We start from the raw sequence: 11,862 nt of genomic DNA, 5'->3' as shown, positions 1-11,862 counted from the left end.
TTATCCTGTTTGATCTTAACTGTACTCCAGAAACTTGACTGTTAAAATATATGCAATTAAATGCATTATTTTAGTTCATCTTAAACTTTCATTAGGATATTAAAGGACGATTGTGCTTTTTTTTAATTTATAAAAGAAATTTGTACTTGTACAGAGAGTAAAACAGGAAAAGGATAGTAAGGATAGTGCTATCAATTTTAAACGACTGATAATACAGGAAAAAATAAAACTCTTGATCATTCAAAAGACTTATGATTCATAATTCAGGCTTCTTGTTCTTTCCTCATTTCTATTTCTTTGGTCATTGGAACTATAAAAGGAATACTTGTACAAGATTTAGTACAAAAAAAAAGTGCAACTAAGAGTATTACAATAAAAAAAAAAAAAGAAGCGGTCCTCCAGTATTGCATTTCGAGTCAGAAATACTTGGGAAATATTTTCCCATAAAATCATTTGACTAGAAAAATCTCAAGTAGCCAATTACTACAGTAAATAAATGCAGTATGAATGTATTGAAACATAGTCTTCTATACTTACCCATTACTGTTAAGATACTAAAATTTTATAACCACCTACAATTATTTTGTCTAAGTGCATATCTGAGCACATTTCTCTTGCACAAAAACTTAAAAAGGAGTCATGTAAGAAATTTTTATTTTATCATGAAAAGTTTCAAATCTATGAGAAAGCTGAAATAATAAACAGTGTATACCATACACTTGCCATTTAAATTCTAAAATTAACATTTCCTTTATCACATGCATTCCTCTATCCATCTTTTAAAAAACTGCATTTCAAAGTTGCAGACAGTATAAACTGTCTGCAAAGTTCCTACTTCAGTATAAACACTTTAGGTCATCTCTCATTAACTATTATTAAATATTTATTATCTTTTTTGAAGGCAAAATTCATATGTGATTAAATGCACAAATCTTAAGTATGCCATCATGTGAGATTTCTTGAAACGAGTTCTACCATTACCAGTATCTAAGTATTTAAACTCTCACTGTTGCTCTAAGACTGTGGTTTTCAAATGTTGGCATGTATCAGAATCACTCTAGAGCTTATAAAAACAGATTGTTGGACTCCACATCTAGAGCTTCTAATTCAACAGTTATGGGGTAGGGCCCAATAACACATTCCTAATAAGTTGCCAAGTTAAGATGATGCTGGCTAATACCATGAACATACAGATGTAAAACTAACTTGTACCTAAGTATTAAGTGATAATGAAGATGTCGAGTTGATAACAGTGTAAGGTATACTTCATTCTTGAAGGCCCCATCCTAGATATGAATACATTCTTGTTCAACTAGAAATAGATAAAAATAGTTTCCTTAAGGAGAAAAAAAAGTTTGTAAAATAATCAAGTTTAATGAGGCCTTATGATATTGCCTTTGGATATTTCAACCAAATAAATTGAGCCAAATCAACTTCCTCTTAGATTGAAACTGCTATTTCTTACAGGGTGAAAAAAAAAAAAAAGGAACTTTCAAATGTTATTGGGATATTAAACAAACATGTATAAACACATACAACATGGCGACTGTTCTAAATTTTAAAAATAGCTTTGAGATATAATTAACATATAACAAATGACATTTAAAGTGCACATACTTGATAAATTTTGACACATGCATACACTCATGAAATCATTACTATAATCAAGATAATGAACCTACCTATCATTTCCCGCCCCAAATTTTCCTATTTATAATCCTAGCCTTTGCATTTTTATAACTAATGATGTTCTACATGTTTTCATGGACTTATTTGCCACTCTATAGCTTTTTAGTTAAGTATCTGTTCAATATTTTGGCCCTTTTTGTTACAAGGTTGTTTTGTTTTCTTATTACTCAGTTTTGATAGTGCTTTATATATTCAGGATACCAGTTCTCTGTCAAGTTAAGTGGTTTACAAAGATTATCTCAGATGTGATTCCATAGTGCAGCAGTTAGCACATCTGCTTTACATGCAGAAGGTCCTGGGTTCACATCCCAGTGGAGCCACGGTCCATGGGCCATGCCACCCTGAACAAGTCCAATGTCTGATCTTGGAAGCTAAGCAGGATTGGGCCTGGTTAGTACTTGGATGGGGGACTACCTAGGAAGTCCAGGTGCTGTAGGCATTTAAAAAAAAAAAAAAAGAGATTTTTCTCCTAGTCTGTGGCCTGTATTTGCATTCTCTCACCAATGTCCTTTGTGAAATAGAAGTTTTAATTATGATGAAGTCCAACTTATCAATTTGTTATTTTATGGTGTTTTGGTACTGTATCTAAAGAGATCTTTGCCTAGTCCAAGGTCACAAAAATTTTCTGTTTTCTACATAAAATTTTATAGTTTTAGGTTTTACATTCTACTTGTTCTATCAATTTTTGAGAGAGGGGTATCGGAGTCTCTGCTAAAATAGCATATTTTTTTTTTTGCAGTTCCATCATGTAATCTGAACCTTTCATTACATGCATGAAAATTTAGGACTATGTTCCCTTGATGAATTAATTCCTTTATTACCATAAAATGTCTCTCTTTATCTTTAGCAATAGTCTGTACTTAAATCAAACTTCTGATCTAACATAGTCACTCCAGCTTTTTGGGGGGATAGTGTTAGCATAGTGTAACTTTTCCAATCTTGTAACATATGTTTTTATATTTAAAGTGGGCTTCTTACAGATGTGATATACTTGGGTCTTGATTTAAAAACAAAAATCTAATCCAATGATCTCTGCCTTTAATTATAGTGTTTAGACCATCAGTATGTAACGTGATTATTGATAGTGTTTAGACCATCAGTATGTAACGTGATTACTGATATGATCTCTGCCTTTAATTACAGTGTTTAGACCATCAGTATGTAACGTGATTATTGATATGGTTGGGTTTAACTCTACCATTCTACTATTTGTTTTCTATTTGTCCCATGTATTCTGCATTCCCTTTTTCTTCTTTTTCTGTTTTGTTCTGGATTATTCCTTATTATATCATTTTACTTCCCTTGTTGCTTACAAACTATAATTCTGTTTTGTTACTTTAGAGGCTGCTTTAGGGTTTATAATACGCATCTTTAACTTAACATACTTTAACTGTTCACAGTCTAACATCACCATATAAACAGTATAAGTTTAACTTACACTACTTCAGGTGTAAGTATAAGGACCTTATAATACACCTGCAATTTCTCTCCTTCCTTGTGCTATTATATTTTACTTTTACATGTTATAAACTCTACACTCATTATTTTTACGTAAAAGTCAACTGTCTTTTAAAGATATTAAACTCTTATTTACCCATGCCATCACCATTTTCAATGCTCCTCATTCTTTTCTGTAGGTCTAGGTATACATATGGTTTAATTTTCCTTCTGCTTGAAGGACTCCATCTAACATGCCTATTAGTAAACGACCAAAGGTAATGAATTCTTTCAGCTTTTGTATGTTTGAAGAGTCTTCATTTTGCCTTTGTTTTTTGAAAGATACTTTTGCTGGGTAAAGAATCCTAGGTTGACAGTTTGTTTTAAAGATACTGCTCCATTATTGTCTAGATTATATATTGTTCCTGATGAGAAATGTTACCTTTACCTTTGTTCTGTTTTTCTTTGGTTGCTTTTAAGGTTGTTTTCTTTTTTATCACTAATTTTAAGCAATTTGATTATGATGTTCCTTGGTGCCATTTTTATTCATCTTTCCTACGCTTAACGTTTCTCGGTTTATAGTTTTTATCAAATTTGGAAAAAATTGGCCATTATTTCTTCAAATATTTTTTCAGTTCATCTTTTTAAACAATACTCTTTTCTCTGTTTCATTGTGGATAGTTTCTATTGCTATGTCTTCATGTCCACCAGTCCTTTCTTCAGCAATGTCTAACATGCCATTAACCTCATCCAATGTGTTTTGACACTGTAATTTTGACTGTAATTACAGTCATAATTGTTTAAAAGTTCTTGACCATTTAATTCATCACATTAGCATCTAGGTTCACAACAGAAGGATTTGAATTCCTACTGGTTACTATAACTTCTCCATATTTAACATTTTTCCTTCATTAACTCCTTCCAAATAGAGAATTTTATCATAAGAAAACCAAGAAACATTTCTGTATTTTCCATGAGAAAAAAAGATTTGTTTGTAGAACTCAGTAGTTAATGTTCTCATTTCCGAGGTAATCGAATTCTTTGTTTATAAATCTACAACTATGCCTGGGTTAAAAACTGCCTAAACATGCTCATATTCCGTCATCGTAGTTTTAAAAAAATCTTCCTATTTACTTTGTCTTCATCTTAAGCTGCTGACGTTTCTCCTGAAATGTACCAATAACTTTCTTAAAATATTAGGTTCTAATATTAAAAGAGGGGACCAAAATATCCAGGTATATGGATATACTAATATCCAGGTATATGTTTTATACTTGAAGAAGAAAATCACTTTGATATCAGAAATTCAGAAAATAAAGTACACTAGAATTGTCTTGGAGGGCAGGTATGGTTATAAAGGTTGAGAATCACTAGTCTGTAATTCTCACTTCTTTAACTCACTATAACATAGCTTTAGACACAATACTATACTGAAATTGCTATTTTAAAAAGCACCAATGATTTCAGACACCAATTGGGAAGCTTCTTCTGCAAGTAAAAGGAAGGGTTATTAAAAATTACCCAGAGAAAAGAGACATAAATCAAGGCTGTCCAACTAGCAGGTACAGTTCTAACAAGGGCTAATCATAATCACCAATATAAACCCTCTCATGTTTTATTATTTTTGTTACATCACAAAAGTTATATGTTTTATACAGTACTTAAAAACATACAGACAGACATCATTTTTAACTCTGCCTCCTGCCTCCAAATCCAACTTCCACTTCTACAGCTACCCAAGTAAGTACAACTTCTCTGTACTTACTTGGTATATGAGATATTCTGACAGTGGTTATTACATAAATGAAATCATAAGTACTGGCAAAATGTCTTGCTTTTTCATGTAAAATATCTTAAGATTTTCCTAAAGAAGCACATTTGTATCTACTTCATTCTTTTTCATGGCTGCCTAATATTATACTGTAAAAGCTTCCATTTTTCTTCATACATTAACTCCTCTGCAAGGAATAACCACGCAACAGTCTCTATGAACCTATCATAGTATTTCTGTATTATGGACATATAGAAATGAAACTTCTGGTTCAGAAGTATGCACTTCTAAAAATTAAAGATACTGCCAAAATTTTCTCCTAAAAAGATGAAGCTAATTATACACACTTCAATAGTTTGAGTGCCTACTTTCCATTTTGACACTTACTAATGTAAAGTTATCCAAATTCTGCCAATTTTTATCAGTAAAGATTTTTTAAAAATCAAAGCTTATTGATGTTTTAATTGTAACTTCTGAGATTACTGGTGTGGTTGAGTATCTCTTCAATATTTTATTGGCTAGATTTCTACTTTTATAAATTTGTTGCTTACATTTTTTCTCATTTTCCACCAGGCTGTCTTTTCAACACTGATTTGTAGGCACACTTTGTATACTTTGAATATTAACTTTGTCTATTACATGTCAAATAGTTAATCCCAATCTATTGCTTGCTTTTTTTCATGACACCTAAGTTTGCTGTCTCACCTGAAAAGGCTTTCTCTGACCCACACATATCAGCCAATTCTAAGGCCAGATCCTATTATTACCCCTCTCTAAAGTGAAGAAACTAAGATTCACGGAGGTAAAGTAACACGCTCATATTTACATACAGCCAATAAGGGGAAAAAAATCAACAAATAAACCTATATACATCTAACGTAAAATATATGCTCTTTATACTACAAAGTTGGAAAGTGGTGGGAAATGGATATAGTCACAGGATATCAACAGAGTATAGACTCTGAAATAGAGACTGAAGACAATTGATGCAGCTGAAATTGTCATGTGATTTTAATTTCTAAAATTAAGCGATGATTTGAATAAATTCATATTTTTTTAAATATTTGCCTGGAAGCAGTCTGCAAAATGGATTAGGAAGACAGTTACGCCTTCATTTTATCCAAAGGCTACTTTACCACATTAGGCCAGTAATAGTAAAGTTCAAGTAACAGATTAAAAAACAAATAAAATTGTTAGCATACTATGAAACTTGAGGAATAACAGTTTACCTACTAATCTGAAGTATCAGAAATAGCTGGTCCTAACACTTATGAAAGAAACAAAAAAGGTACTTCATAAACTATTAACTAAAATGTGAGAAAAAAACCACATATTGCAAATGAAAATATTACATGGAAAAAAATCAAGTCTTAACAAAACTATAATTGAGAATGGCAAACAAAAAAATCTAGAAAATGTAAACATTGAAATCAGTGATTATAAATTATGTTTTCACTTTTCTTTTTATTTAAGCAAATATTAAGAAAAATTGATTTTGAAATAGATGAAATTACTTACTGAAGTTAAATCTCAAAAGTAGTTGTTATATATGACACCTATTTCTGCAAAAGAAAAATCTTAACTGTGCTTTAAAATGTACTTAAGTAACTGCTTAGACTGCTCACCACCCTCCTCAAACAAGCAGGAAGATTCCATGCCCCACACGGGGGAGTTAGATAATGAAGAAATCACCTAAATTTTAAAAATTATCCTGGTCAAATATATCTTAAAATGTGACTTCTGAAGAAGAAAACAGAAAACAGTACCTTTCAGACATTTCTAATAGAGGCTGATTAACACAATTTATCAAATTTAGATAACTTTTACACCAAGGTTTATTTCAAAGTGTACACATCATTCTTATTTTGTATTTCTAACAACTAGAACATAAGAGATCTCAAGAAGTGAGGGAGGAAGGTAGACATGGAAGTCAATCAGAAGTAATAGTTTCATCTGTAAAACGAGAGTGCTACCACATATCTGGCAGGTCTGTTTAAGATTTAAGGAATAACCAGAGCCTAAAACTACAGGGCCCAAAATCCAGTCAGAGTTCAATGAATGGATCTTATTACTATAGATACGGAAATAGTTTCTACTTGAAAAAAGAAAACCATAAGGAATTCACTTTTGCATATTTTTAACCCCATTTTGGAAAGAATACCTGAAGCTGCTTGGAATTGATTAGTATTGCTAGCAAAAAGAACAGAGGCATTGGATAGGGACTACACTGAAAGGTTAATAAGAATGAAAGAAAGCTCCTATATGCATTCTCTATGCCAAGAAAGCAGTCAAAACTTCTGAGTAAACCAAATGTTTATTGCAAGCATATTTACATAACTTTGGAGGATACAACTTGAATTCATGATTTCTGGTCTTACTACAAAAAGGCAGCGTTGCTTTCAACAAATCAACATAAGCAGTATTAATGTAAGCACTTATATGGTACTTTCATGTTTTCAAATTTTCCAACATTTCTTTTGTGCTCAAAATATATTTGTGGAGAAAACAGGATAGATGTTATTCTCCATTTTAAGGATTTGGAACCTAAGACTGAAAACACCAACCTGAGATCATATGACTAATACAAGTGAAGTTAGAACTAACAGTCAAGGTATTTTATCTATCTAGGAAATGGAAACAGCTAGAATAATGAAGCTGTTTCAAGCACTGACAAAAGGGTGGGGGGTAAGGACAATGAATTGTAAATTAAAAAAAAAAAAAAGTTTTATTAGGTAGCAACTTATGAAGGCTAACATTTAGTTCAAAAGGTTTGTACTGCCTTAAAACTTAAGACAGTATACACATTTGCAAAGTATGGAAAATGCTAGTATAAATAAAAATATAGTTAACTTAAGTTTTGGGGTTTTAATTGGTTTTATGCTTTTAAACGGAAAAAAAAATACTGATTTCACCCAAGCAGCTCTCCATCCTACACATCTTTACTTTTTCCAGCACCTAATACTATCCCTGATACACAGAATGTATTTACTAATGCCTGCTGAATGAAGGAATGTTCTTATGCTATATTCTTGCTTTCTGGATAACATAAAATAGAGTAACCCTAACTGATTCATACAACCATAACCAGAGACAGCACTATTCACCTGATAATGGTACATGAAACACAATTTGCTGAAGAGAACTGCCTTAGAAATATACATTTATAAATATAGAAATTTTGAAGAGATATTTTATATAAATCAATTTTCAGAATAACTGATACTTGCCCTTTAAATCATCAAAACTTATCTTTAAACAATCTTAATGGAAATATTTTAAGAGAGATTTCTAGGTCTTTTTTCTCTACTTTAATCTGCACACAATATCATCTTTTCTTGATGACTCAAGCTTATCACTGTAAATATCAATAAACTGTTCTGTATAAACAGTGACTCCTTGGAGTTATTGAGGGATGTCCAATTGTTTTGTCTCTTTACTTACCCATCCTAGAAAACTTTTAAAAACCAGGTTTCCTACTGTCTGCTCCCCTGTTGTTACTTACAGGCCACCAGTACCCTAGAGCTAAGGTTTCTAAAATGCCAGTTGCAATTTAAAATATGTAAAGCCAGAACAGACAGTTGATAATCATATACAAATTCTAAATCCAGCTTCGGTGTAGTGATTTTCACTGCTCTACGGCCTGGCTCAAAAGCTTTTCTTCTTTCACTTCCTAGTTCTGAGACCTAGCCTGGGCTGTTGCTACAAGTGTGGCCACAAAATAACAATTACAATATTATTTACTTCTACATGTTATTTTAACTATAACATAGAGAAAAATATAAGTGACAGTCATAACAAAACACATCAACCATGTACAAAAATGATATAAGGAGCCTCACATTATGTGCTATATGGTCAATTACCTAGCCAATTATTAGACAGTAGTCAAACTAGGCCCAGTGGCCAAATCCTGCCCAAAGCTGGCCTATTTGTTTGGCCCTTGAACCAAGAATGCTTTTTATATTTTTAAAAGATTGAAAAAAATTAAAAAATTAAAAATTAAATTCAACAGAGACTCTCAGCGGCCCATGAGGCCTATAATATTTACTATCTGGCACAATACAGAAAAAGTCTGCCAAGCCCTGATCTAAGCTATAATAAACAAACACATATAAAACATGTAAGCAATCCTTTATAAAGCTTAAGCTATGAATATGTCAAAGTAGATATATAGTTCTTTCAATGATGGGTTCATAATGATACAGCCAACCTATCTTGTTCAGCCCTGCCTATTTCTCTCTTGACTGTGCCCCTAAAGCTTAGCCAAAATCTCAAAGGAACCTTTCTTTCTTCCTCCTAATACTTGTCCTTGGATGCTCTCAGAATGGTCTCCTTGCTACTACTTCCAGCTCTGTCTGTCAGTCTTTTTGGAATGTCTTTCCTTTTGCTATCTAAATCTTTCCTAAGCTTCAAGTCTGACTTTCCCCAAATGCCTCAGGATTGTTCTAGCCCTTAGTGGCCTTGCTTTCCTTTAAATTACAGTCCTCGCCACACAATTTAATAATACCATCTTATTTTTTCCTAATGATTTCCTGTGTGTTAGCCTAGTATTACCAACTAGCTGGTAAACTGAAGGAAGCACATCATCACACTGCTTTTGTCTGTATCCCCACTTTAACAGTTCACCATCCTCTAAAATACTCTGAAATAAACTGAGAACTAAAAAGTGAAAAAAATTATAAAAGCTCATAATACATGTAAAAAAAAATTCACATTTCAACACTACTGGCCATTCATTTCTTTTTAACAAGTAGCTCTTGACACTGATATCCATACGGGCCATTTTTTTCTTTTTCTGCAATGTCATAAACTGAAGAACTAAAAGATCCAATGGAATAGACATGCACAGTATTCTAAATCTTTGGATTTACAATATTGTAAATTTATTTGAAGTCTGCTAGAAATTGCCAAGAATAAAAAAAGAAAAATTTACCTTTTGATTACCTGGCTAATAAAATTGGAAATCATGTGCATATCCCTAAATTACTCTCAAAGACACCACCTAGACCCATTTTCATTAAAAAGGCACCAAAAGCATTAAAATAGACTCTTTAGGTTACTTCATTAAATAGTATTTTAAAAATATGAGCACAATATAAAGTGCACAAGCTTTGGATGTATAAACAAAAAACTACGAATATTTTTAAAGAAGCATAAATATTACTTGAGTCTAAACTAAAAACAGATAAATTATAAATTAAATGTTCTTCACCTAAGTAAAGCTACAAAATACAATGAGAATATTAATCATGCATCCCTTCTTTTTTTTCTGGGTTTTACATGTGTTTTAGTTCTGACCTATGCCTAGCTTGTCAGAGAAGAGGAAGAAATTTTTTATTTAGAAATAAAATACGCTTTATACTGTAAAAATTTCACAAAACAATTATTAAATGCACGGTAAAATAAATCAGCTCTCAATTACTCTTCTATGAAGTGATGACACAGATGACATCAAAAGATAATCCTAGAATCAGTTTTTTTCGAAGCTGTATCATTAATTTCGGAAAAGCAAATTACCCTCATAATTCTGTTTGATTGAAGCCAGAGTTAACTAGAAGTTTATTCTTCCTGAACGTTAAATGATTTTGAGGATTCAGACAAAGAGAAAAAGAGGGAGTTAATTCAGAAGCATACAGGTGGCTAAAGGCAGCCAGCCTGGAATTAAAAATTTTCAGTTAACCTACACAAGAAAACTGAAAGATGATCTATGCAAGGAAAGAAGAAAATATAGTAAAATTTACTCTGGTAGTGCTTAAGTTTTTTAATATGAAATTATTCATAAAAATTATAACAGGATTTTTTTTCTTGTCATCATCCCTTCTTCCCACTAACTGGTATTATTAGTATTGGCAAGAATTATCAGTGGGCTAAAAAGCTGAAAGCAAAATTTTAAGTTGTGCTGCAAAAGACAGGTTAGAAATCCTTTTTATCACTGTTTTCTGTTGAAGTCCACCATCTCAGTGGGTACTCTATCTCATGTGAGAAAAACGTATTCAACCAAGAAAATATCAAAAATGACTAATTTTTCTTGAATATTTTAGGTGTTTTAAACAAAACGTACACAATGGCAAGAACTACGGATTTAGCAAATACATGAAAACTAAATATTTGTCTAAACACAAAACTGTAGCCACAAAACTCAATTAGTTTCTGCCTAACATATGGCTCTAACTCGTAAGTGGCATATGTTTAGCACTAGTGCTGGTAAGCGCATGGTGATAAAATATTATAATAACAGCTCAACTGCTATTTCATTCTTATAATACAAATAAACACACACCAACTTTGGTTTCAAGAACTAAAAACACAGACCACAGTTAAGAAGCAAAATAATTATGTTGCTCAGTTTTAAAAGTCCACAGTGAACACATACATAAGGATTATACTGTAAAAAAAATCTTGTCAGCCTGTTATTCTTAGTTAATAGATGCTCAGACACGAAGGTGTCCAAAGGAACGTAAATAAAATTTCAAAAGGAAAATCTCTAATTCACGATTCTTAGCACCTCAGCAACCATTACACATCCCCTCCCCCGACAAAAAAAGAAAATATCCCAAGGCTTTTAACGCTAACAGTTCAATAAAAGAACGATGAACAATTACATTAATTAAAACAGCTGCCGCAGTACCCGCGATTTTATGACTAAATTATTTGTTCATTTTTCTTTACCTATGCATGAAATCCCTTCACAGCCTTGTCAAAAGTTCAAAGATTCAGGCTGTTAAAATAGGGCGAGGGCTGCAGCCTCGAGTCACCCTCCTGACTGAACAGGTGGTTAACTCCTCCGAGAAGAGGGAAGGACAGGTACTGCCACCAGCGCGACAGAATCAAACACGCAAGGGCGGGTTTTCGAGGTTTTAACCCCAAGATGAGCGGGGAAAACTCTCTTCAGAAAAGCGTTTCAAGTTCGGCGGCTGCCGGGCGCCAAAGCCGAAGGCGCCGCGGCCGCTCGACGATTCCTTCCA

General features: G+C 32.5%; 1 protein-coding gene across 1 annotated transcript in view; it reads right to left on the bottom strand.

Moving 5' to 3' along the window:
- The window catches only part of FNDC3A (fibronectin type III domain containing 3A), a 181,523-nt gene that overhangs the window by 168,961 nt on the left and 700 nt on the right, over positions 1-11,862 (bottom strand). The window lies entirely within an intron of this gene.

The sequence above is a fragment of the Pteropus alecto genome, unplaced genomic scaffold (assembly GCF_000325575.1).
Source record: "Pteropus alecto unplaced genomic scaffold, ASM32557v1 scaffold24, whole genome shotgun sequence".
In the NCBI taxonomy this organism is placed as follows: Eukaryota; Metazoa; Chordata; class Mammalia; order Chiroptera; family Pteropodidae; genus Pteropus; species Pteropus alecto.
Note: the sequence above shows the minus strand (reverse complement) of the source record. Positions and strands in the feature narration are given on the sequence as shown.